The sequence below is a fragment of the Dasypus novemcinctus genome, chromosome 12 (genome assembly GCF_030445035.2).
Source record: "Dasypus novemcinctus isolate mDasNov1 chromosome 12, mDasNov1.1.hap2, whole genome shotgun sequence".
Taxonomy (NCBI): Eukaryota; Metazoa; Chordata; class Mammalia; order Cingulata; family Dasypodidae; genus Dasypus; species Dasypus novemcinctus.
Genome location: NC_080684.1, coordinates 3579217 through 3605575, shown reverse-complemented (window position 1 = coordinate 3605575; position 26359 = coordinate 3579217). Strand labels below are relative to the sequence as shown.

At 37.4% G+C, this 26359-nt stretch overlaps 1 protein-coding gene across 3 annotated transcripts in view; it reads left to right on the top strand.

Moving 5' to 3' along the window:
* The first annotated feature begins 707 nt into the window (after positions 1-707).
* The window catches only part of LOC101428841 (zinc finger protein 596-like), a 158269-nt gene continuing 132617 nt past the window's right edge, over positions 708-26359 (top strand). For 2 of the 3 annotated variants that reach the window (XM_071218756.1, XM_004470812.5), the window contains exon 1: positions 708-809. The gene's annotated coding sequence lies outside the window, so the exon portion shown is untranslated. The remainder of the gene's footprint in view (positions 810-26359) is intronic. The other variant, XM_071218757.1, reaches the window with a different exon arrangement.

Here is a 26359-nt window from a genome sequence, read left to right as displayed (position 1 = left end):
CGTCCTCCTCCCTCCGCAGCGTGGACGGAAGGAGCTGGGGCTGCTCGAGCAGCTTCTGAGCCTCCTGCTGGCCGGAGCGCGGCGCCATCCCCACGGCGGGACGAGAAGCCCCGGACAGCTAAGGCGGCGGACTGAGCACGGGCCTCCGTGAAGGCACCTGGCGCCGCCGGGGCTGCGGGAGGACTCGGCCCAGGAAGCGGCGGCGGCGGCGGGAACCGGGGGAGCGGGAGGGAGCGGGGCTTGCGGCAGCCCCGACAGGTCCCGCCTCCTCGCCACGCGGGTCTCGCCCTCCTGGCCAGAGCCCGAGGGAGAAGGGGGAAGCATTTATTTATCTTTCTTAACATTGGATAAACAATTGAGTTTGTTTTTAGGATTAAATTAGATAAAGGTGACTAGAGAGAATTTTTAGATTAATGCTTCGCTAAATTGTTAAGCTTCCTTTTGTCTATTTTATTTTTCGAACTTGAGATAAAGTTGGAAAAATATCAATGAGGGAGATGGTTCCCTGCTTCCCCTGTAGGAGGTCCTGGGTTCAATTCCTGGTACCTACTATAAACAAAACAAACAAATGAAAAAATCGACTCTCAATGGGGAGCAGACGTAGCTCAGTAAGTGAGCGCCTCGTTTCCATATACAAGTCCTGGGTTCAATCCGTGGTACCTCTTTAAAAAAATTCAATGGGGAAGGAGTGACGTCATCAACAAAGCGACAGAAGTTATATCCTGGAAACCCCTCCCCTAAGATTCTGGAGAATGGGAGAGACTGGAGGGCGTCTCGTCTGGTGAACTGAAGAAAGAGGAAAATAGCAGGTAGGAAGCTCCCCTCCAGGACCTACCGGTCCTCTTCCCTTCCCTCTCAGCGGGTCCGTGCACAGCTTGGGAGTTCTCCAGAGACAGCCAGCGGCCTGGATCCCTCTCACCCGGGAACAGATTTTAGAGGCCCTCACAGCAGTGCGACAGAACCCCATTCATACCCAGGTACAGAGACAAGCTCATAGAGACCTAGTGCTGAAAACAAGCTGCTGAGGAATGCTGAAAACAGAAAGGCCCCCGTTTTAGGAGGAAGGGGAGTAAAATCGCAGCAGAATGGCTATGGCCTAGTGGTGCAGTCCCTCTATCCAGATAGTTAGTGTTGGTGGAATTCATTAAATGCAGAATGGACTCTTCTGGGGGTTCCGACTTTCTGGAATGACTCTGATTCTCAGAGGTAGGATAACCTAGAAGGGAAGACACTTTTGGCAGAAAAGCCTCACCAAGAAAAATGGAGGGGGAGAGTTGAACTGAACTGCTGCTAGATTGGAGAGTCCCAGAAATGAAAAGTGTAACAAAAATTGGGCACTGAGTGAGAAAAAAATTTAAACAAATCATAGGAACTGGGGACAAATATCTACAAAAACAAGCAGGACAGGTTAAGATTCCTGGAGAAGGAGGAGAGAAAATAACCTGGCAAGTTATGGCAGGTTGTTGTGTTTCAAGTTCTGGGGAAAGGAGCACTTAACAAGAGGTAGAAACTAAGTTAAGCTTCAGTTTGCTGATGTAGGGCTTAGCACAAAGGACTCCAGCTAGGGCCCCCAGTTTGATCTGGCTCTCATCCATGGAGAGTTTTGATCAAAGTGTAAAGTATTGAGCCCATTTTCAGTTAGTGTGCCTAAGGTCTTGGTGTAGTACTTGCAGATTATTTTCATATTGGGCTCATAGATGTTCATGATGCCAGTTTTTCCATGATCATCATTTTTATGTCATCCTAGACATAAATACATCATTTACTGGATCACAAGTGGCTAGGGACACACATTCAGAATGCTTGAGAGAGAACAGTACACCAGGGAGACTATGATGAGTATTAGAGTGATAAAAGGCCCAACTGCCTACATCATAGTTATCTCCTAAGCCCAGGACCCATGATTTGACCCAGCTGAAATCAATGTGATCAAATCAGGGCCTTGAGGAGGGCCTTATCTGTTTAAACCATGTGGTCTGTTCAATTATTTTGTGCAATTGTGTCTCAACTTCCTCAGAAGTATATACCCAGGTGCAAAAGGTGATGTTAGCAATGGCAAAAGTTCTTCCTTGTTTCAGCTAATAAATAACAAGTTTAATTTTGAAAGAAATTTGCGTTTATTTCTATATAGTCTCTTTTCACTGGAAATCTTAGAATTTTGTTTCCTTAATTTCTGGGATTATAGGAGTATTGATTTATATATAAGTACTTATTTATCTTTAAGCCAACTTGAACAGAGCTTTTTCAAGGAGTTCCATAAATTACTTTGCTACTAGCATTCAGAGGTAGGAAAATGTCATACCTCAAACACAGACAGACAGAAATACAGAGCTTATAACTTCAATTAAAACTAATTTATCCATTTGTCAGACACAAAAACAAATAGAGAAAACATAAAATTCCTCTGAATTTATACTTTCTCATTTCTCTTTTGTAGAGTCCTTTAAAGAAACTATTTTTCTTGCATTTCTTAGTAAATTCTGAGTATTAAATATAGTAGGTATTCCATTTAGCTCTTTAGTTTTGGAGCTCCTTTTTTTTGAGTGATGAGTAATTTTGTCTAATTGGACATTTCCCAAAATGGACATGGTAATTCCAAATTGTCTTTGGTGAGATTTTCCCATTTTGTTAAACTGATATAGCTTCAAGCTACAATTTTTTAAAAAGAGACTTTAGATTATATGGATGTTATATAAAAAGATAGCGGATTCCCATATGTCCCACTCTGTCCTCCTACCACACTATCCCACATTAACAAGATCTTACATTAGTGTCATACATTTGTTATAATTTATGGGCATATATTCAAGCATTGCCAGTAACCATGGATTATAGTTCATAGTATAGCTTATACTCCATCATGCACAATTTTGTAAGTTATGACAAAATATATAATGACCTGTATCTGTCATTGCACAGTCAGGACAATTCCAATATCCCCAAAATGCCCCCATATTACACCTATTCCTCTATCTCCCTCCGTACAGAACCTCCTGTGGCCACTCCCTCCACATCAATGCTAAAAGTTCTTCCACTGCTAAAATAATAAATTTGTAGTAGAATAATAGTAAGTCCACTTTAGTCCATTTTTCATTCCTCAATCTTGAGGATTTTGGAATGGTGATGCCTACTCTGCCTCTAATTGAAAGGGGACTTAGATTCCTTGGGACAGATGGATGGAGCTATCTTGCTTGCAGTTGCAGACTCTCTCTGTTTCTTGGGGTTTGTTTTGTCTTTCATCATCAAATTGTCAAGTGTACTGGGTGAGTCCAATGAACTGGAGAGTACGTTTTACAACTCTGCTGACATTCAGAACCCAACTGCCATGTGGACAGACCAAAGATTTAAGTGTCTTGGATATACACCTGTCAAGTATAATACTAATTATAGGTTCAAATAGAAGAGGCAGAAGAGCCATGTGTAGGAAAACCATAGATGAGTCAGCTCTATCACAATAAGGAGCATAAATTCCAAAGTAAGGCCCACTGTCTGGCTGCCAAACTCCTGAACTGTCTGCCCTGCCTATGGTATATGGATGTCTCTAGAGTCCTCAGGAGCCCCACTATTTAAGGCACTATTTACTGTGGCAGTGAGATCCTGCTGAGATGTGCATAAGTGTAACCTCTGGAATGACCTCCTGGCTCATTTTGAAATCTCTTAGCCATATAAACTCATTTGTATTTACCATTCCCCCCTTTGGTCAAGGTCTTTTTCCAGGTTTATTGCTAGATGGTGCTTGGTAATAATCCTTCAGTGCCAGGGAGGCTCATCCCCAGGAGTTCTGTTCCATGTCAGGGGGCAATAGTGTGTTTATATACTGAATTTGACTTAGAAGCCACTTTTGAGCAACAAGGAGGCCCTCACGAGGTAACTCTTAGGCAAAATAATATTTATCTAATTTCAGAAAATTTTATCAACTTCAAAGGAAACCTCAAAGTCACAAGAACTTATTCTATATTTTCCACTCCCCTCAATCACAGTCAACCATTAATCATCTTTCTGTTTCTAATGATTTGCCTCTTCTAGATAGTACATGTAAATGTAATCTTTTTTTAAAATGTGGCCTTTTCTATCTGGCCTAAGTTTTGAAAACACTTAGCACATTTTCAAGTCTTTTCCATGGTATAGCTTATACATTAATTCATTCCATTTTATGACTGAACAAATTTCCAGTGTATGGATACATCAACTCTCTACCAACACCTTGCATTGGGGTGAGACATTTGTTACAAATTATGAAAGAATATTGTCAAAAATCTTACTGCTAATCATATTCTACATTTTGCTTATTTATTTATTAGGTGATAGAAATTGAGGTTATTTCTACCTGTTACTATAAATAATGCTAATATGAACATTTTTACACAATTACTTAAATATCTTTCTTCAATTTTGGGGGGTATCTAACAAGGAAGATAACTGGTAGATCAGCAAGTTCTGTGTATATCTTATTGAAGAACTGCATAAATATTTTTCAAGTGGTTGTACCATTGTACATACCTACCAGCTATATACAAGGATTCCAATTTCTCCACATCTTTATCAACAGTTACTTCAGACTTTCAAAAAGTATAACTATTCCAGAAGATTTAAAGAGATGTCAAATTTGGTGTTGGTTTCCATATCCCTAATAACTAAAGGTATTGAGAATTATTTCATGTGTTTGTTTTCCAATTGCATATATTACTTTAAAAAATGTCTGTTCAAATAATTTGACCATTTTTAATCATGTTATTTGTCTTTATGTTCAAGGGTAAGGAGTTTTAAAAAATATATTCATTTTTTGAAATTAGGCCCTTCTCAGGTATATGATTGGAAAGCATTTTTTCCTTTATGCAGGCTATCTTTTTACTTTCTTGATAGGGTTTCCTTTGATTAAAAGGTTTGTAATTTTTATGAAAAACAATTTATCTATTTTTATTTCTAGTGATTTTAATGTCATATCTAAGCATTAGTTGCATATGAAAAGTAATGAAGAATTACCACTATATTTACTTGTAAGCATGGTATAGTTTTACTCTTACATTTACATCGCTAAATGACAATTATTTAAGGTAAAGATCAGAATTTGTGATTTGCATGTGCATATCCATTTGTTCAACCACCATGTGGTGAAGACATTGTACTTCCTGAGTGCAAGAACCTGGTACCATGCATATTAAAAATAAATAGATGATATATATAGAGAGATTTATTTCTGAAGTATCAATTCTATTCTTTTATTTTAGATGTTTACCTTTATGCCGGTCTCACACTATTTTAATAAATGTAGATTTGTAATATGTTTTGAAATATAGAATTGGATATCTTCCAGTTTTCTTCTTTTTCAGTATTAATTTTATCTATTTTATTTATTAAGGTGTCTTTATAATTCCATGATTTCAAGGGATTTCAAGCTCTTACATTTATTTTGTTTAAAACCAATGTTTTGATACATATTAATAAAAAAATAAAATTCATGTGAAGTATAGAGTGAGTGGTGTTTGGTATAATCAGAGTTGTGCATTCATGCCCATCATTATTAGAGCATTTTCATTAAGTGGTGAAGAATTTTCTTGTTTGATTCTTTGTTTTCTGTTTATTATTGTATTTATTTTTATAAGTGGGCTCTGAGATTTTGATAAGCATTCATTGTATTTCTAAATGTTTTGAGGAGAGTATTGCCACCTTAACTATCTTAAATCTGACATTCAATTAAATGGGATATCTTACCATTTATTTAGGTCACATTTATTTTCTTTCAGCAACAGTTTATAGATAGTATACAAAGCTTGCATACCTTGGTTAAAATTATTCATAGCACTTTTATTATTTTGGTGCCTCTGAAAGTTTTTTTCTTAATTTTCCTTTTGGACTCTCAGAATTTGTTTGCCTAAATACAATTGACTTATGCATGTTAATCTTTTATCCTGAAACTTTACTGCATTTATGTATTAGCTCTAATAGGTAGGGTGTGTGTGTGCATAAGTGTAAATAGACATGTGTTTGTGTGATTGCTATAGGATTTTTCTACTTATAAGATCATGTCATCTCAGAAAAGAGATAATTTTACTTCTTGTCCTAAAATATATTTTTATTAGAGAGTTGTGAAATTTCAAAACAATCATGAACATGTGTGGAATTCCCATACAACAACCATCCACCAACACACTACTATATTGTTGGGGAACACTTGTTACGAATTATGAGATAATATAATGAGAATATTATCACTAACTGTGGTCTAAACTATTCATTTTGTCTATTTTTCCATTTCCCCTATTATGAACATAGTACATCTTTGCATTGATACAAGAATATTACAGTATTGCTGTTAACAATAATCCATAGGTTACAGTAATTGTATTTTTCTTGTGCTTCTCCACATCCTTACCACCTTGCAATAATGTACATTTTTGTATTTCATGGAAAGACATTTCATGTTTGTACTATTAACCACAGTTCTCAGCCACCTCTGGGTTCACTATGTTACTCAACCTTTCAATTCACATGTACATCCTGAGACTATCCTTTTTAGCCTCAATCCCATTTATAGACCAGCTATATTAGTACTACTCACTGTTACCATCAAACCCATTTCCACACATTTACAGTCAAGTTAATTAAAACTTCCACATATATTAAATATCAGTACACCTTCTCAGCCCTCCTCTTATCTCCTAAAAACCTTTACTCTAGGTTTTAACTACAAGCATTTATTCTTCATATTTAATTCATATTAGAGAGACCAAGCAATATTTGTACTTTTGTCTCTGGCTTAATTCACTTAAAATAATGTCTTGAAGTTCATCCATGGTATCATATGTGTCCAATTTCATTTTTTCTTAAAGCAGCATAAAATACCATCCTATCTATATACCACATTTTGTTTATCCATTAATTGGTTGTTGGACATTGGGTTACTACCATGTTTTGGCAACTGTGAATATTGTTGTGCTAATGTCTGTTTGCATCACAGTTTTATTTCTTCTGAACATATTCCTAGAAGAGGAATTGGTGGCTCATATGGCAAATCTATATTTAGCTTCCTAAGGAATTTCCAAACAGTTTTTCACAGAGGCTGCACCATTTTACAATCACACCAACCAGTGTTCCTGTTTCTCCATATCATCTCCAGCACTTAACTGTTTTGTAATGGCCATTCTGTGTGGTGTGAGATGATATCTCATTATCATTTTGACTTGATTTGCCCTAATAGGTAGTGATATAGAATATTTTTTTATGTCGTTTTTGGCCATTTGTATTTCCTCTTTGGAGAAATGTCTAAGTCTTCTGCCCATTTATAAAATTGGATTGCTTGCTCTTTTGTTGTTGAGTTGTATGCTCTCTTTAAATAGAGTGGAAATCAAACCCTTATTGGGGATGTGGTTCCCAAATATTTTTTCCCATTGGGTGGGCTGCCTTTTCACTTTCTTGGCAAAGTCCTTTGAATTATGAAAGTGTTTTTAAGTTTGAGGAGATCTCTTCCATTTTCTTTCTTTGCTCATTATTTCAGTGAAAGGTTAAAGAATCCACATCATATCACCAGGTCTTGAGAATGTTTTCCTACATGTTCTTGTAGGAACTTTATAGTTCTAGTTCTTATATTTAGGTCTTGGTCCATTTTGAGTTAATTTTGGTATAAAGTTTTGAGATAAGGTATTCTTTCTTTCTTTTGGCTATGGATATCCAGTTCTTCCAGCACAATTACTTGAATAGATTATTCTGCCTCTACTGTGTGGCTTTAACAGCTTTGTCAAAATCACTTGACTATAGATATGATTGTTTCTGAACCATCCATTTGGTTCCATTGATCTGTGTGTCTATCTTCATGCCAGTGCCATGCTGTTTTTGCTTGTTTGTTTGTTTGCTTGTTTTTTTACTGCTCTAGCTGGGTAATGTGATTTAAAGTCCAAAGTGAAATTTCTCCATCTTCACTTTGAATATTTAAGATGTTTCTGGCTATTTAAGACTACTTACTTTCTCAAATAAATTTGATAATTGTGTTTTCTGCTTGTTTACAAAATAATGGAAGTTTTATCAGATTGCATTGAATCTGTATATCATTTGGGTAGAATTGATATCTTATTAATAATTAGCCCTCTAGACCATGAGCACGGAATGTTCTCCCAATTATTTTGGCCTTTTTTATTTCTTTTAGCAGTGTATTGTAGTTTTCTGAATACAGGTGCTCTATATCCTTGGTTAAGCTTATTCCTAAATTTTTTATTCTTTTAGATGCTGTTCTAAATAGAATTTTTTCCCTGAATTCCAGCTCAGATCGTGCCTGGTATAAAATCCACATGATCACGAATAGTAATTCTTTAATGTGTTATTATAGTCAGTTAGCAGGTATTTTTTTGAGAATATTTGCATTCATATTCTTTAGGGAAATGAGTTTGTAATTTTCTTTTTATGATATCATTATCTGCCTTTGGTATTAGGGTGATACTGGCTTAATAGAATGAGTTCAGTTGTGTTCCTTGTTTAATTTTTTTGGAAGAGCTTGAATAAATTTGGTATTAAATCTTCTTTGAATATTTGGAAGAACGCACCTATTAAACCATCTGGTTTTGGGCTTTTCATTTTGGGGAGTTCTTTGATGATGGTTTCTATCTCTTTACTTGTGATTGGTGTGTTTAGATCTCCTATTTCTTTAAGATTCACTGTAGTTTTTTTGTACATTCCTAGGAATTTTTCCATTTCATCTACATACTCTAGTTTGTTGGTACACACTTGTTTACAATATACTTTCTTTAAACAAATAAATTTTATTGGTACCTATTAATAAAGCATACAATTCACCCAAAGTATATAATGAATGGTATTTGGTATAATTTAAGAGATGTGCATTTATCACGTCAATCATTATTGGAGCATTTTCATTATTTTAATAATAATAAATAAAGTTATTTCTGGCTATTTATGCAGAATTATTTATTTACTAAGCTGTTTTATTAAGATATTTCACATGCCATATGATCTATCCAAAGTGTATAATCATTAGCTTTTAGCATAATAACAGTGTTGGCATTCATCATGATAAAAAGTTTTACGATTTCATTACGTCAAACAGAAAAATCCACATCACTTAGCATTCCTTCCCCAGTCCTACATAATCACAAATCTAATTTCATCTTTATCAATTTATTTATATTTTTATTTTATATAAATGGAATCATACAATATGTTTCACAATACTTTTAGTTCATAGTAGTGCAAGCATCCAGTATTTGTCCTCCTCTGTCTGGCTTGCTTCATTCAAAATAAAGTCCTCCCATTGACCATGAGGTGCAGCAGTGCTCAGAGATGTATTCACCAAGTGCAAAGAATGTCTCATGATGATGGAGGAGGTTGTTGTTATGGGGGGAGGAGTGGGGTGAGAGAGGTGGGGGGGTATGGGGACCTCATATTTTTTTAATGTAACATTAAAAAAAGACAAAAAAATATATATCCATTAAGAAGTCAAAAAAAGAAAAGTCCTCTAGCTTCATCCATGTTGTCATATGCTTTATGACTTCATTTCTTCTTATGGGTGCATAATATTCCACCATACACCACAGTGTATGGCATTAATACACCCAAGTTTGTTAATTCATTCATCGGTTGAGTGACACCTTGGTTGTTTCCTACTTTTGACAATCATGTATAATGTTGCTGTGAACATTGGTGTGCAGATGTCTGTTTGTGTCACTGATCTCTATTCTTCTGGGTACATATCTAGTAATACTATAGCAGGGTCACATGGCAAATCTATAGTCAAATTTTTTATGAATTGTCAAACAGGTCTCCACAGTTTCTGTAACATTCTACATTCCCACCAACAGTGAATAAATTTTCCCATTTTTCCACATCCCTTCCAACACTTATAGTTCTTTGTCTTAATAGTGGCCATTCTGATAGGTATGAAATGATATCTCATTCTAGTTTTGATATGCATTTCCCTAATCATTAGTGATGTTGAATATTTTTCCTTTTTTTTTTTTCCATTTGTATTTCTTCTTTGGACAACGGTGTCTTCAAATCTTTAGCCCATTTTTTATTTGGGTCGTTTTTGTCTTTTTATTGTTGAGCTGAAACATCTCTTTATATATAATGGATATTAAACCCTTATCAGACATGTAATTGTCAAAATTTTTTTCCCATTGAGTTGGCTGCCTTTCTACCCTTTCATCAAAATCCTTTGATGTATAAAAGCATTTAATTTTGAGGAGGTCTGGTTTATATATTTCTTTCTTTTATATCACTTGCTTTGGGTATAAGGTCCAAGAAACCAACACTTATCAAAAGGTCTTTAAATGGTTCCCTACAGTTTCTTCTAGAAGTGGCCCTGGGCTATTATATTTAGGCTTTTGATCAATTCTGAGTTGACTCTTGTCTAGGGAGTTTAGTAAGGGTCCTCTGTCATTCTTTTGGTTATGGATACCCAGTTCTCCCAGCACCATATTTTGAAGAGACTGTTTTATCCTGTTAACGTGGACTTTGTAGGTTTTGTAAAAAATCAGTTGACCATAGAGGTGATCGGTCATTTCTGGACTCTCAATTCTATTCCACTGAATAATGTGTCTATCTTCATGCAAGTACCATACTGTTTTGACTACTATAGATTTGTAATATATTTCAAGATCAGGTAGTAAAATTCCTCCCATGTTGTTCTTCCTTTTTAGAATGCTTTTGGCTATTTGGGTTCACTCTACCATCCAAATGAATTTAGTAATAACCTTTAGTATTTCTGTACTGTAAGTTATTGGAATTTTGGTTGGTATTGCATTGAATCTATTACTCCCTTTGGGTAGAATTCACATCTTCATAATATTAGGTCCTTCAATCCATGAACACAGAATGTCTTTCCCTTTGTTGAGGTCTTCATTAATTTCTTTTAGAAATTTTTAAAAAATGTTCTGCATATAGATCCTATGCTTCTTTAATTTAATTGATGCATATGTATTTGAGTATTTTTGTTGCTATTATAAATGGGCTATTTCCCCTATTTGTTCCTCAGATTGTTTAATACTAGTGTGTAAAAACATTACTGATTTTTGCATGTTTATCCTGTATCCTACCATTTGGTGGAACTCATTTATTTGATCAAGTAGCTTTTCTAAATTAGGTTCATGTCATCCACAAATAAAGTTTTACTTCCTCTTTAGATGCCTTTAAATTTTTCTTGTCTAATGGCTTGCTAGAAATTCTAGAGCCATGTTGAATAACAGCATTGACAGTGGCCATTCTTGTCTTATTCCCAATCTTAGAGGGAAAGATTTCAAACATTTCCCTTTGAGCTCAATGTTGACTGTGGGTTTTACTTATACGCTATTTACCATATTGAGGAATTTTCCTTATATTCCTGTCTTTGAATTGTTTTTATCAAGAAAGGATGCTAAGTTTTGTTGAATGCCTTTTCTGCATTGATTGTAAAGATCATGTATTCTTTTCCTTCAATTTGTTAATGTGGTGCATTAAGTAAATTGATTTTCATATGTTGGACCAGCCTTGCAGGAATAATTGCCACTTGGTTGTGATGTACAAGCCTTTTTATATGCTGTTGGATTTGATTTGCAAGTACTTGTTGAGAATATTTTAACATCTATGTTCATTAGAGAAATTATTCTGTAATTTCCTTTTCTTATAGTGTCTTTATCTGGCATTGGAATTAGGGTAATGTTGGCTTCAATAAATGTGTTGGGTGATTTTCTCTCCTCTTTAATTTCTTGGATGAGTTTAAACTGGATCGTTGTTAATTCTTTTCAAAATGCTTTGTGGAATTCATCTGTCTGCCTTGAATAAAAGGAGGAAATGGTAAAGGCAAATGAGTTCACAAGGCTAAGAAACTTCAAAAAGATCTGGAAGGTCATCAGAGGGTTCATGTTTATGCACATCTCAGCAGGATCCCAGAGACATTCAAAGTAGATACAACCCCAGTTACTGGTGCTTCTGAGGGCTATGGAAACACACAGGTTCTACAGTCATGGCAGATGACTCTGGAGTTCAGTGCCTTGTCAATGGGCCTTACTTTGAAATTTGTGCTCCTGAGTGTGATATACTTGGACTTAGATGTGACCTTTCTACGCATGCCTCTTCTGTCACTTTTACTGAACCTGTGGTTGGTGCTGGGGTTTCTGTATACTCAGGAGACTTGGATCTCTGGACTGGCCATGTGCCAGCTAGGCACTGAGCCTCAGCAGAGCTGGTCACTGAGCCTCAGCAGAGTTGCAACTCCTACTCACTGGTTCATTCGACTTACCCAGGTCACCTAACAGGGAGGTGAAGATTGTCAACAATCACAGCAAGGAACCAAGAGTGCCTACAACTGCAAGCAGGAGAATCACATTCATCAACCATATGGGATTTAAGCCCCCTCTCAATTTAGAGGTAGAGTGGGCATCACCATCCCAGGGTCCACAGGCTGGAGGAATAAAATATGGATTAGAGTGGACTTTTTGGTATTCTACTGCAGAACTATTGTGACTAGCAATGGAAGAAATTGTATCATTGATGTGGAGACTGTGGCTATGGTAGTTGCTGAGGCAGGGAGAAGAAAGAAGAGATGTGATGTGGGTATATTTTCAGGACGTGGAGTTGTTCTAAGTGATATTGCAGGGACAGATGCTGGACATTAAAGTCCTGCCATAACCCAATGAATGTACTGGGGGAGAGTGTAAACTACAATGTAAACTATAATCTATGCAGTGTAACAGTGCTCCAAAATGTATTTACTGAATGCAGTGAATGTGCTACAGTGATGAAAAAGTTTGTTGATGTGGGAGGAGTGGGGTATATGGGAACCTCATATTTTTTAATGTAACATTTTTTGTGATCTATGGATCTTTAAAAAAAGACAGTTAAAAAAATTAACAACTCAAAAGGCAATGGGTTTCAAAAATGAAAAGCCAGAGACTAAAATGAATTTTTAAAAAATTAAAAAAAACAAGCAAAAAATAAAAATAAAAAGACATCTGGTCCCGGACCTTTTTTTTTATTACACTTTTTAAAATTAAAGTTAATAGATCACAAAGAACATTACATTAAAAAACATAAGAGGTTCCCATATAACCCACTCCCCACCCCCATCCCCATCATTTTTGTTAATTGTATATTTTTGAAGATATATACATCTCAAAAAAAGTTATATTAAAAAACGTAAGTGGTTTCCATATACCACCCACCTCCCCACCCCGCCCATACCAACAACCTCCCCCATCATTGTGGCACACTCACTGCACTCAGTGAACACATTTTGGAGCACTGCTGCACCACATGGATAATAGTTTACCCTGTGGTTCACACTCTCCCCCAGTACATTCAGTGGGTTTTGGTAGGGTATATAAAGTCCAGCATCTAACTCTGCAATATTATTTAGGACAATTCTAAGTCTCAAAAATGCCCTCACATCAGTTCTCTTCTTCCCTCTCCCTGCCCTCAGCAACTACCGTGGCCACTTTCTCCACCTCAGTGCTACAATTTCTTCTATTACTAGTCACAGTAGTTTTATAGTAGAATATCAGTAAGTCCACTCTAATCCATATTTTATTCCTTCATTCTGTGGACTGTGGGATGGTGATGTCCACTCCACCTCTAGATCAAGAGGGGGCTGAGATTAACATGGATGATGGATACAGTTCTTCTGCTTGCAGTTATAGGCACTCTTTATTCCCTGGTGTGATGGTTGACCATCTTCACCTCCCTGTTAGCTGACCTGAGTAAGTCCAGCAAACCAGAGAGTAGGCGTTGCAACTCTGCTGAGGCTCAGGGCCCACCTGTCACATGGGTAGTCCAGAGATTCAAGTCCCTTGAGTATACATATCCCTAGCACCAACCTCAGGTTCAGTAAAAGTGACAGAAGATGTATGTATAGAAAGATCACATCTGAGTCCAGCTCCATCACACTCGGAGCACAAATTCCAAAGTAGGATCCATTGACATCACACAGAACTCCAAATCCATCTGCCATGACCATATACCCTGTGGGTCTCCGTAGCCTTCAGGAGGACCAGTACCTAGAGTTGTATCTACTTTGGCTTTTTCTGGAGTCCTGCTGAGGCGTGCATAAGCATGACCCCTCTGATGACCTTCCAACTCTTTTTTGAAGGCTCTTAGCCATATAAACTCATTTATCTTTGCCATTTCCCCCTTTTATTCAAGCTGGACCTTTCTTTGTTGACAGATTTTTTATGTTGGATTCAATATTTAAAGGTAATTCATTTAAGGACTTGTATTTCATGTAGGTCAATGTAGGTTCTTTGTGCATTTTCTAGGAATTTGTCCATTTCATCTAGGTTGTCTAGTTTGATGACATACAGTTTGTTTTTCAAAAAATCAATTTATTTTTTAAAAGTTACTTTTTGGAGCAATTCATATTTATGCTTAAGAATATGTATACCTCACTGACTTTAATTTTTTTTAAAGATGCATAGATCACACAAAGTGTTACATTAAAAATATGAGGTTCCTATATACCTCACTCCCCACACTCCCCACTTCTCCCACATCAACAACTTCTTTCATTAGTGCAGTACATTCATTGCATTTGATGAGTACATCCTGGAGCACTGCTACACAGTGTGGATTATAGTTTACATTGTAGTTTTACACTTTCACCCAATCCATTCAATGGCTATGGCAGGATATATAATGTCCTGCATCTGTCCCTTCAATATCATTCAGGACCACTCCACAGCCCCAAATGCTCCCTTATCAGACCTCTTTTTCCTTCTCCCTGCCTTCAGCAATTCCCATGGCCAGTGTCTCCAAATCTATGATATAACTTCTTCCATTGCTAGAGTCACAATAATTCTATAGTAGAATACAAGTAAGTCCACTCTAATCCATATTTTATTCCTCCATCCTGAGGACCCTAGGATGGTCTTGCCCACTCCATCTCTGAATTGGGAATGGGCTTAGATCCCACATGGCTGATAGATGAGATTTTCCTGCTTGCAGTTGTAGACTGTCTTAGGGGGGTTCCTTGGTTTGGTGGTTGACTGTCTTCACCTCCTTGTTCTTGTTAGCTGACTTGGGTAAGTCCAACAAACTGGAGAGTAGGTGTTGCAAATCTCTTGAAGTTCAAGGCCCAGCTGGCACATGGACAGTCCAGAGATTTATGTCTCCTGGACAAACACCATCCTCGGCACCAACCCACAGATTTAGTAGAGGTGACAGTAGAGGCATGTCACTTCTGAGTCCTACTCCATCACACTCAGGAGCTCAAATTCTTAAGTAGGTCCAGCAAGGCCCTGAACTCCAGAGCCATCTGCTATGACCATAGGACCTGGGTATCTCTGTAGCCCTCAGGAACACCAGCACCTTGGTTTGTATCTACTTTGGCTATCTCTGAGATTCTGCTGAGATGTGCCTAAGTGTGTCTTCTCTGATGACTTCTCAACTCATTTTGAAGTCTCTTAACCATGAAAGCTCACTTGTTTTTACCATTTCCCCCTTTTATTCAATATTATTTCTAGTTGCATCACCAGCTGCTGCTTGGTAGTAATCCCACAGCACCAAGGAGGCTGATTTCTAGGAATCATGTCCCACACTGGGGGAAGTTAATGCACTTATATGCTGAGTTTGGCTTAGGGAGTGGACACATTTGAGCAATGTGGAGGCTTTCAGAAAGTAACTCTTAGGCACCCTGTAGATGTAGGCCAAATTTACATTTCAAGCACACAGGCTCATAAGCATACTCATCAATATCAAGGGCTCACCATTGGACCTTCTTTCTTCACTGGTCTTTGCCCTTGTACTTGGGGGATTGCTGCTGTTCCATTGGGCATGGGACAGAGCTCCCCGGGATGGGAACTCAGCACTCCCTCAGTTGTCATTTGAAACTCTACCCACTATGTCATTAACAAAGAACAAACATATCTATATACCCTATATGCATGCCCTGGAGAACTGCCTCCCACCCATACATCCCCCATCAATGATACCCAACAACAGTGCTCCTCCCCTACCATAGTTGAACCCCTCTGTGTTCCAAAATTTCTTCAAAAATGAAGCCTAATACATTGCCAAATTACATTAATAGGAAATTGAAATAGTAATGATTAGTTTAAAGATTAGAAATAAAATACATAATAATTTAGAAAAACTGAAATAAAGTAAAAAATAAATTGGAGTATTAAAAAATGAAAAAAAATATTTTTTGACATTTCACCTTTCATCAGTTTAATAGGTGTTTTCCTGCATGTACAGTGACAAGGTAATCTTTTCCATTTCTTCCTCAGGGTCTTATATCTTTTTTTTATTGTGTCTTCAAAAAAATTTAAGGTCACAGTAAAGTCATATATAGAATATAGGGAACTCCCATATACCCAACATCCTCCCCCTTTTCCACCTTCCCCAGCCATGATCTTTTTACATGTGAATGTTACATTTGCTATAACTGATGTACAAATATTGAAACATAGCTACTAATCATGGTTACATTATGATTTACATTATGGTTGACATTTTAGACTATACACTTGTATAAATTTTTGGTGAAATTTTACATGGTCTGTATCTGTCATTACATAATCATGGAGAACACTTCCATTGTCCCCCAGTTACCTTTTCCAATCTATTGTATTCCTCTCACCCCCTTCCCTTGTGGCCCACAGTGACAATCTTCATTGCTTGAAGGACAAGATTCATAGATACTTGCAACAAGGCTGAGGGCTTGACACATTAGTCTATCCTCCCTCATTGGGAGCCACCCATGCTTTCAAGATTCACCCTCCCCTCTGTTGAGGACATCAGGTATCCCCAGGGTGGGGTACAACACCTTCCTGTTCATTGTGTGGGTCTCCACCCTCTAATACAACACACTATGACAAGTGAGCATTCACACATTCCCTAGAAGCCTGCCCCAGGTGCACCCTGTGCCTGATGCCCCCATCAAACACTTTAAACCAGTAGCCCTTCCTTAATATATTTTCTAAAGAGTTTTCTCAACATTATGGATTCAACCATCTACCTGACAATCTCCCATTTTCACCTGCTCCCCAATATTCTCCTGTGATCCTTTTTATTTTTGTGGGGTCAGCTGTAACATACTCATTTCATTTCTGATTGTATTTATTTTCATCTCTCTTTTTTCTTTGTTATTTTAGATAGGAGTTTATCAATCTTATTGCTCTTCTCAAAGAACCAGGTTTTGCCTTTGTTGATTTTCTCTATTGTCTTTTTTTCTAATTTCATTGATTTCTGCTCTAAGCTTTATTATTTACTTCCTTCTGCTTATTTTTGGATTGGTTAGCTGTTGTTCTATTTTTTCCAATTATCCAGTTAGATCATTGATTTTTAGCTTTTCTTTCTTATTTAATATATATTTTTTTGCTATACATTTCCCCCTCAAGACTGCTTTTGCTGTATCCCTTAAGTTTTCACTTGTTTTCATTTTTCTCAATATTTACTGATTTCACTTGCAAATTTTTCTTTGACCAACTATTTAGGAGTGTGTTGTTTAGCCTCCACACTTTTGTGAATTTGCCTCTTTCTTAATATTGATTTTGAGGTTCATTCTACTATGATCTGAGAAGTTAATTTATAAAATTTGAATCTTTTTATATTTATTGAGAGTTGCATTGTGCCCTAACATGTGGTCCGTCCTGGAGAAAGATGCATGTGGACTTCAGCAGATTGTATAACCTCCTGAATTTTGGTGCAATGTTCTTTATATATCTTTTAGGTCTAACTCATTTGTCATACAGTTCAAGCTCTCTGTTTCCTTCTTCTTTCTAGTTGTTCTATTTAGTTATGTGTGTGTTGTGTTGAACTCACCAATGGTTATTGTAAGGATGTCTCTTTCTCCCTTCAGTTTTGCAGAGTTTGCCTTACGTGTTTTTGGGGTAATCTGATTAGGTGCAACAGACATTTATGACTGTTGTATCTTCCTGATGGATCGTCCATTTTATTAATATATAATGGCCTTCTATATCTCTTATAACTCTTGCATTTAAAGTCTTTTTAGTCTGATATTAGTATAGCTACCCCTGCTCTTTTTTGGTTACTATTTGTGTCAGGTATGTTTTTCCAATCTTTCACTTTTAGACGGTTTGTATCTGTGGGTATAAGGTGAGTCTTTTGTAGGCAGAATATGGATGGCTCATATTTTTTTATCCATTCTGTCATCATATATCTTTTGATTGGGGAAGTTAATCCATTTACATTCAATGATATTACTGTATACTCATTATTTTTTGGAAAAATATATTTTATAAAATATTTCCTGCATGTATTTTTTAAGAAAAATAATTTTATTGATACATATTAATAAAGCATACAATTATCCAATTTGTTTATTTATTACTTGGTGGATGGGCCTCTCTTATTTGCAGTTATAGACTCTCAATTCCTTGGTATGGTAGTTGTCCGTCTTCATCCCCTTGTTGTCTAGAGTGAGACCAATGAACTGGAGAGTAGGTGTTCCAACTCTAATTAAATTCAGGGTCTAGGTGACACATTGACAGCCCAAAGATTTAAGTCTCTTGAACATATACACAATCCAACTCTAGTACCAATTATAGGTTCAAATAGAAGGACAGAAGAGCCAAATGTATGGGAACCACAACTGAATCCAACTCTGTCACAATGTGGAGTGTAAATTCCAAGCCACCCCATACTCCCTGCTCACAAACCATCACTGCCCAACCCAATATGATCACTGCTCCACTAGCCATGCAGGACTACTACAAAACTACACTTTCTACCTTATATATTTTGCCCATATGGGGATTGACTCAAATATATTCTCCCTTTCTGTCTCCTGTAAACCTATCTTCCAGGCTGTAGCTCTGTGAGTGTGCTCAATTTACTTAATTCTTATCAGTGAGGTAATGTGATATTTGTCCTTCAGTGGCAGGCTTGCTTCACTCAACATAAAGTCCTCAAGAGTTATCCATGTTGGGAAGCAGATTTGGCTCAATGGATAGAGCATCTGCCTACCCCATGGGAGGTCCAGGATTCAAACTCCGGGCCTCCTGACCCATGTGATGAGCTAGCCCATGTGCAGTGCTAATGCATGCAAGGAGTGCTGTGCCATGCAGGGGTGTCCCCTGCATAGGGAAGCCCCACATGCATGGAGTGCACCCCGTAAGGAGAGCTCCCAAGCACACACACACAAAAAAAGTGCAGCCAGCCCAGGGGTGGTGCCACACACACGGAGAGCTGATGCAGCAGGATTATGCAACAAAAAGAAACAGATTCCCGGTGCCACTGACAAGAATATAAGAGGACACAGAACACAGTGAATAGACACAGAGAGCAGACAAATGGGAAGGCAGGATGGGGAAGGGGAGAGAAATAAATGTTATCCATGTTATCCCATCTTTTAATGCTGCATTCCTTTTTTTTCCCCTTCCTCCACCTTGCTCTTTTTGCTGTCTGTGGCTATTCACTGTGTGATCTTCTGTATTTCTTATTTTTTTATTCTCATCTTTCTCCTCTAAGATTCACTGGGATTTGATCCTGTGGACCTCTGATCTGGAAAGAGGGTCCATGTCAATTTTGCACCACCTCAGTTCCTGGTCCCTCTGTGCTTCACCGTGACTCTCCCCTTCATCTCTCTTTTGTTGTGTCATCATCTTGCTGTGTGTCTCACTTGCATGGGCACTGGCTCACCATGTGGGCACTTGGCTTGCTACATACACACTCAGCTTACCACATGGGCACTGGCTTACTGCACAGGCCCTGGCTTGCCATGTGTGCACTCACACAGGCACTCAGCTCAGCACATGGGCACTCAACTCACCATGCAGGCACTCAGCTCATTACGTGGGGCCTTGGCTTGCCACACAGGCACACACACAAAGGCACTTGGCTCACCACACAGGCACTTGACTCACCATGTTGGCACTTGGCTGACTGCATAGATACTCAGTTTGCCACACAGGCACTGTTTCACTATGCAGACATGCTTTCTCTTCTTTTTCACCAGGAGACCTCAGGGATCATACCCCTGACCTCCCATATGGTAGGCAGAGGCCCTATCACTTGAGCCACATCTGCTTTCCTGCATTTCTTCTTATATCTAAGTAATATTCCATTGTATGTATGTATATACCACATTTTGTTAATCCATTCATCTGTTGTTGGACATTTGGGTGGTTTCCAACTTTTGGCAATAGTGAATGATCTCTCTATGAACACTGGAGTTCAGATATCTGTTTTTGTTCCTGCTTTCAATTCTTCTGGGTATATACCCAGCAGTGGGATTGCTGGATCATATGGCAGTTCTATAGTTAGCTTCCTGAGGAAATGCCAAACTGTCCTCCATAATGGCTGCACCATTCTACATTCCCAATAGCAGTGGATAAGGGTTCCCTTTACCCCACATCCTCTCAAACAATTGTAGTCCTCTGGTTTTTCCATAGCCACCAGTATAATGGGTGTAAGTTGCTTTCTCATTATAGTCTTGACTTACATTTTCCTAATAGCTTGTGATGTCGAGCATGTTTTCATGTGCTTTTTAGCAGTTTGCATTTCTTCTTTGGAGAAGTGTCTATTCAAATCACTGGCTAATTTTTAAAATGGGTTGTCTTTATTTTTGAGGTGTAGGATTTCTTTATATATGCTGGATATTTGGCCTCTGTTAGATATTTGGTTACCAAATATTTTCTCCCATTGAATAGGCAGCCTTTTTAGTTTGACAAACTCCTTTGAGGTACAAAGTTTTTCAATTTTGAAGAGGTCCCATTTATCTAATTTTTCTTTTATTGCTTTGATTATAAAGTTCATGAAACTATTTCCTAATACATGATCCTTTGGATGCTTCCCTACATTTTCTTCCAAGATCTTTATGGTCTTGGCTTTTATATTTAAATCTTTGATACATCTTGCGTTATTTTTTGTATAACATGTGAGATGGGGTTCCTCTCTCAATCTTATGGAAATGGGTGTCCAGTTCTCCAAGCACCGTTTGGTGAAGAGGCCATTATGTCCTAGTTGGATGGGTTTGGTGGCCTTGTCAAATATCATTTGACTGTATATGTGAGGATCTATATCAGAACTTTCAGTTAGGTTCTGTTAGTCAGTATGTCTCTCCATGTGACAATACCATGTAGTTTTGAGCACTGAGGCTTTGTAGTATGTTTTTTTAAAAGATTTATTTATCTCCCCTTCCCACCCCTGTTGTCTGTTCTCTGTGTCCATTTGCTGTGTGTTCTTCTGTGTCTGCTTGCATTATCTGGCAGCACTGGGAAACTGCATCTCTTTTTTGTTGCATCATCTTGCTGCATCAGCTCTCTGTGTGTGCAGCACCACTCCTGGGCAGGCTGCACTTTTTTCACATGGGGCAGCTCTCCTTACGGGGTGCACTCCTTTTGCTTGGGGCACCTCTACGCAGGGGTGCCCCTGCATGGCATGGCACTTTTTGCACATGGCAGCACTGCATGTGGGCCAGCTTACCACACAGGTCAGGAGACCGTGGGGATCAAACCCTGGATCCTCCATATGGTAGACAGATGTTCTATCACTTGAGCCATGTCCACTTCCCTGTAGTATGTTTTTAATTCAGCTAGTGTGATTTCTCCAATATTTTTCTTTTTCAATGTATCTTTGCCTCTTTAGGGCCACTTGCCATTCCAAATAAATTTCACAGTTTTTCTAATTCAGGAAAAAATGCTGTGGTAATTTTTATTGGGATTGCACCACATCTGTAAATGAGTTTGGATAGGATAGACCTCTTAATGTTTAGTCTTCCTATCCAAGAACTGTGAATATTCTTCCATTTATTTAGGTCTTCTTTGATTTCCTTTAACAATATATTTTTCTGTGTACAGCTCATTTACATCCTTAATTAAATTTATTCCTAGTTAATTGATTCTTTTAGGTGCTATTATAAATGAGATTTTATTCTTGATTTCCCTCTCAGACAGCTCATTTTTGATGTACAGAAATGCTGATTTTTGCACATTTGATCTTATAACCTGTGACTTTCCTGAACTCATTTATAAGTTCTAAGAGCTTTGTTATAGCTTTCTCAGGGCTTTCTATATTTAGGATCATGTCATCTGCAAATAGTGTAATTTTTATGACTTCCTTTATAATTTGAGTGGTTTTTTTTGTCTTTTTCTTTTCTAAGTGCTCAACCAAGTATTTCTAAGAGAACGTTAAATAAGATTGTTGAAAGCGGGCATCCTTGGCTTGTTCCAGATCTTAGAGATAAAGCTTTTAGGATTTCAGAATTGAAAAGCGTGTTACATGTTGGCTTTTCAAATGTATGCTTTAACATCTTGAAGATGTTTCCTTATATTCCTACCATTTGCAGTGTTTTTATCAGAAAAGGGTGTTGTTTTTTCAAATGCTTTTTCTGCATCTATATAGATGATAATGTGATGTTTTTCTTTTGATGAGATTATGTGGTGGATTACATAGATTTTCTTATGTTTGACCATCCTTGTTCACCACACTTGAAATCCACTTGTTCTTGGTGAGTAATTCATTTACCGTGTTGTTGAATATGATTACCAAGTGTTTTATTGAGGATTTTAGCATCTAGGTTCATTAGAGAGTTTGGTCTATACTTTTCCTTTCTTGTTCATCTTTAGCTTTGGTATTATGGTGATGTTGGCATTTTTATTTTGGAAGAATTTAAGCAGGAATTTAGTTCTTCCCAGAATGTTTGGTAAAATTTACCTGTGAAGCTGTCTTGTTCTAGGCTCTTCTTAGTTAGGAGATTTTTGGTAACTAATTCTGTCTCATTACTTGTGATTGGTCTGTTGGGTTCTTTTTCTTCTTTCCTCAATGGAATCTGCTTGTGTGTTTCTAGGAACTTGTCCTCTAAATTATCCATCTTTTTGGCATAGAATTTTTCAAAGTATCCTCTTATGATACTCTTTATTTCTGTGGGGTCAGTGATGATATCCCCTTCCTCATTTCTTATTTTATGTAATTGCTTCTTCTCTCTTTTTTTTTTTGTTAGTCTAAGGGTTTGTCAATTTTATTAGTCTTCTCAAGGAATTGGCTTTGGTTTTGTTTATGTTTTCTAGTGCATTCTTATTTTCTATTTCATTTAGCTCTGCTCATCTTATATCCTTCTTTCTGATTGCTTTGTGGTTAGTTTGTTGTTCTTTTTCTAAGTCCTCCAGGTGTGCTGATAGGTGTTTGATTTTAGCTCTTTCTTCTTTTCCATTATAGGCATTTATGGCAATGAATTTCCCTCTCAGCCTGCTTTTGTTGCATCACATAAGTTTCAATATTTTTTGTTGTCATTTTCATTTGTTTCAAGATAGTTATTGATTTTTTATGCAATTTCCTCCTTGACCCACTGATTGTCTAAGTGTATGTTTTTTAAATATATATTTTTTTATTTCAAAAGTTACTATGTTACATAAAATGTCACATGAAAATATATAAGGGATTCCCTTATGCCACACTCCCCACATGTGCCACTTTTCCTCACATTAACAACTTCTTTCATTTGTTCGGTATATTCATTGCAAATGAGGAACACATTTTGTAGCATTGCCACACAGCATGATTATAGTTTACACTCTCTCTTACTCCATTCTGCAGGTTATGGCAGGATATATAATGGCCTGTGTCTCACCTGCAGTGCCATTCAGGACAATTCCAAGTCTTGAAAGTGCCCCCATATTTATTTCTCTTTCCTCTCCCTGCCTTCTGCAACTCAGGTAGCCACTATCTCCACAACAATGATATAATTTCTTCCATTTCTAGAATCAGAATAAGTCTATGGTAGAACAGTAAGTCCACTCTAGTCCATATTTTATTCCCCAGTCCTGAGGATTCTGGTTGGTAATACCCACTCCACCTCTAATTGAGAGGGGATTTCACTCCCATATGGTGATGAATGGGATTCTCTTGCTTGCAGTTCTAAACTCTCTCTTTCTTGGTGTAGAAGTTGTCCACCTCACCTCCTTGTTACTTGTCCTTGATAAGACCAATGAAGTGGAGATTGGGTGTTGCAGTTCTGCTGTGGCTGAGGGCCCAGCTGGCACATGGACAGCCCAGAGATTCAAGTCTCTTGTACATACATTTAGCTACTCCAGTGCCAACTGTAGGTTCAATAAATGGTACAGAAGAGGTATGTGTAGAGAAGTCACATCTGAGTCCAACTCTCTCACATTCGGGCACACAAATGTTAAAGTAGAGCCCACTGGCAGCTCAACAAAATCCAGAGCTATCTGCCATGAGTGTAGGACCTCGGTGTCTCCAAAGCCCTCAGGAACCCCACTATTTGGGGTAGTATCTACTTTGTCTATGATATCCTTCTGAGATATGCATAAGCATTGCTTCTGTAATGACCTCTCAACACATTTTAAAGTCTCATAGCCATATGAACTCATTTGTCTTTACCATATGCCCCTTTTATTAAAGGTCTTTTTCCAGTTGCATCACCAGCTGGTGCTTGGTGCCAGAGAGGCTCATTCCTGGGAGTCATACCACATGTTGGGGGAATGTAATGTTTTTATATGCTGAGTTTGGCTTAGAGAGTAACTACATTTGAGCAAAATGGTGACTCTCAGGTCGTAACACTTAAGCAACGTACAACAATAGACTAAGTTGCAATTTCAAGAGCAGAAAGCCCATAAGCATAGTCATCAATATCAAGGGCTTGTCAATGGGCCATCCTTCTTTAGTCATTACCCCTGTACCTGGGGGATTTTGTTGCTGTTCCATTAGAGAAAGTGGCCCTTCAGTGGCTGGCTTGCTTCACACAACATAAAGTCCTCAAGATTCATCCATGTTATCCTTGGGGTTAACATTATATTCCCTCTTACAGGTGAGTAATAGTCCGTTGAATGTATGTACCAAAATATGTTTATGCATTCATTTGTTGATAAACATTTGGGCTGATTTGAACTTTTGACAATTGTGTGTAATGCCACTGTGAACTATGGTATTCACATATCTCTTCATGCCCTTGCTTTAAATTCTTCTGGGTATATACCCAGGAGTGGAATTGCTGGATCATATGTCAGTTCTATAGTTTTTCAAGGAAATGCCAAACACTCCTCCATAATCGCTAAACCATTCTACATTCCTACCAACACTGGATGAGGGTTCCCATTCCTTTACATCCTCTCCAACACTTTCAGTCCTCTGATTTTTTAATATCCATCAGTCTAATTGGTATAAGATGGTATCTCACTGTTTTTTGATTTACATTTCCCTAGTAACTAGTGATCTTGAGCATCTTCCCAAGTGTTTTTTACCCATTCATATTTCTTCTTTGGAGAGTGTCTTTTTAAAGCACTTGTCCATTTTTAAAATAAGTTTTTGGTGTTTTTATTTTTGAGGTGAAGAATTTCTTTATATATGTTGGATATTCAGCTCCTATCAGATATATGTTTTCTAAATATTTTCTCCCTTTGGGTAGGCTGCCTTTTTACTTTCTTGATAACCCCTTTTGAGGTGCAAAAATTTTTAATTTTGAGGTGTTCCCATTTTTTCTTTCACTGCTTATACTTTGGATATGAAGTTCATGAAACCATTTCCTATTACAAATTCCTGTAGATGCTTCCCTACATTATTTTCCAAGTCTTTATGTCTTGGCCTCTATATTTAGCTCTTAGATTCATCTTGAGTTTATTCTTGTAGGAGGGGTGAGGTGGTGTTCCTCTCCCATTCTTTTCCATATGCATTTGTTTAGGAGGCCATTCTCTCCCAGTTGAGTGGCCTTGGTGGACTTGTGAAATAGCAGATGACCCTGTATGTGAGGAACTATATCAAAATTCTAGATTCTGTTCAGTTGGTCAGTATGTCTATCTTTGTGACAATAGCTTGCAGTTTTGAACACTGTAGCTTTGTAACATGTTTTAAACTCTGATGTCATTTTTCTCTTAAAATACGTCTTTGGCTATTCAAGACCTTTTGCCTGTTAAAATAAATTTCATAATAAATTTGGGTTTGCAATTCAGAAAAAGCTGTCTTCATTTTTATTGGGACTGCATTAAATCTGTAGATTAGTTTGGGTGGGACAGACATCTTAATGGTTGTTTAGTCTTCCTATCCATGAATGGGGACTATTCTTCCATCTGTCTTCTTTGATTTCCTTTAACAATGCCATGTGGTTTTCTGTGTATACATCATTTACATCTTCAGTTACATTTATTCCTGTGTATTTCATTCTTTTAGTTACTACTGTAAGTGGGATTTTTTTTTCTTTTTTTTTCTTCAGATTGCTCATTATTCGTATACAGAAGTGCTAACTTGATTTTCGTACATTGATCTTATAACTTGGGACTTTACTGAACTCATTTATATGTTTTAGAAGCTTGGTTGTAGATTTCTCAGGACTTTCTATGTATGGGATCATGCTGTTTACAAAAAGGGAAATTTTTTACTTATTCCTTTCCAAGTTGGATGCCTTTTATATCTTTTTTTTTCCTAAGTGCTCAAGAAAGTACTTCTAAAACAGTGTTAAATAGGTGTGATG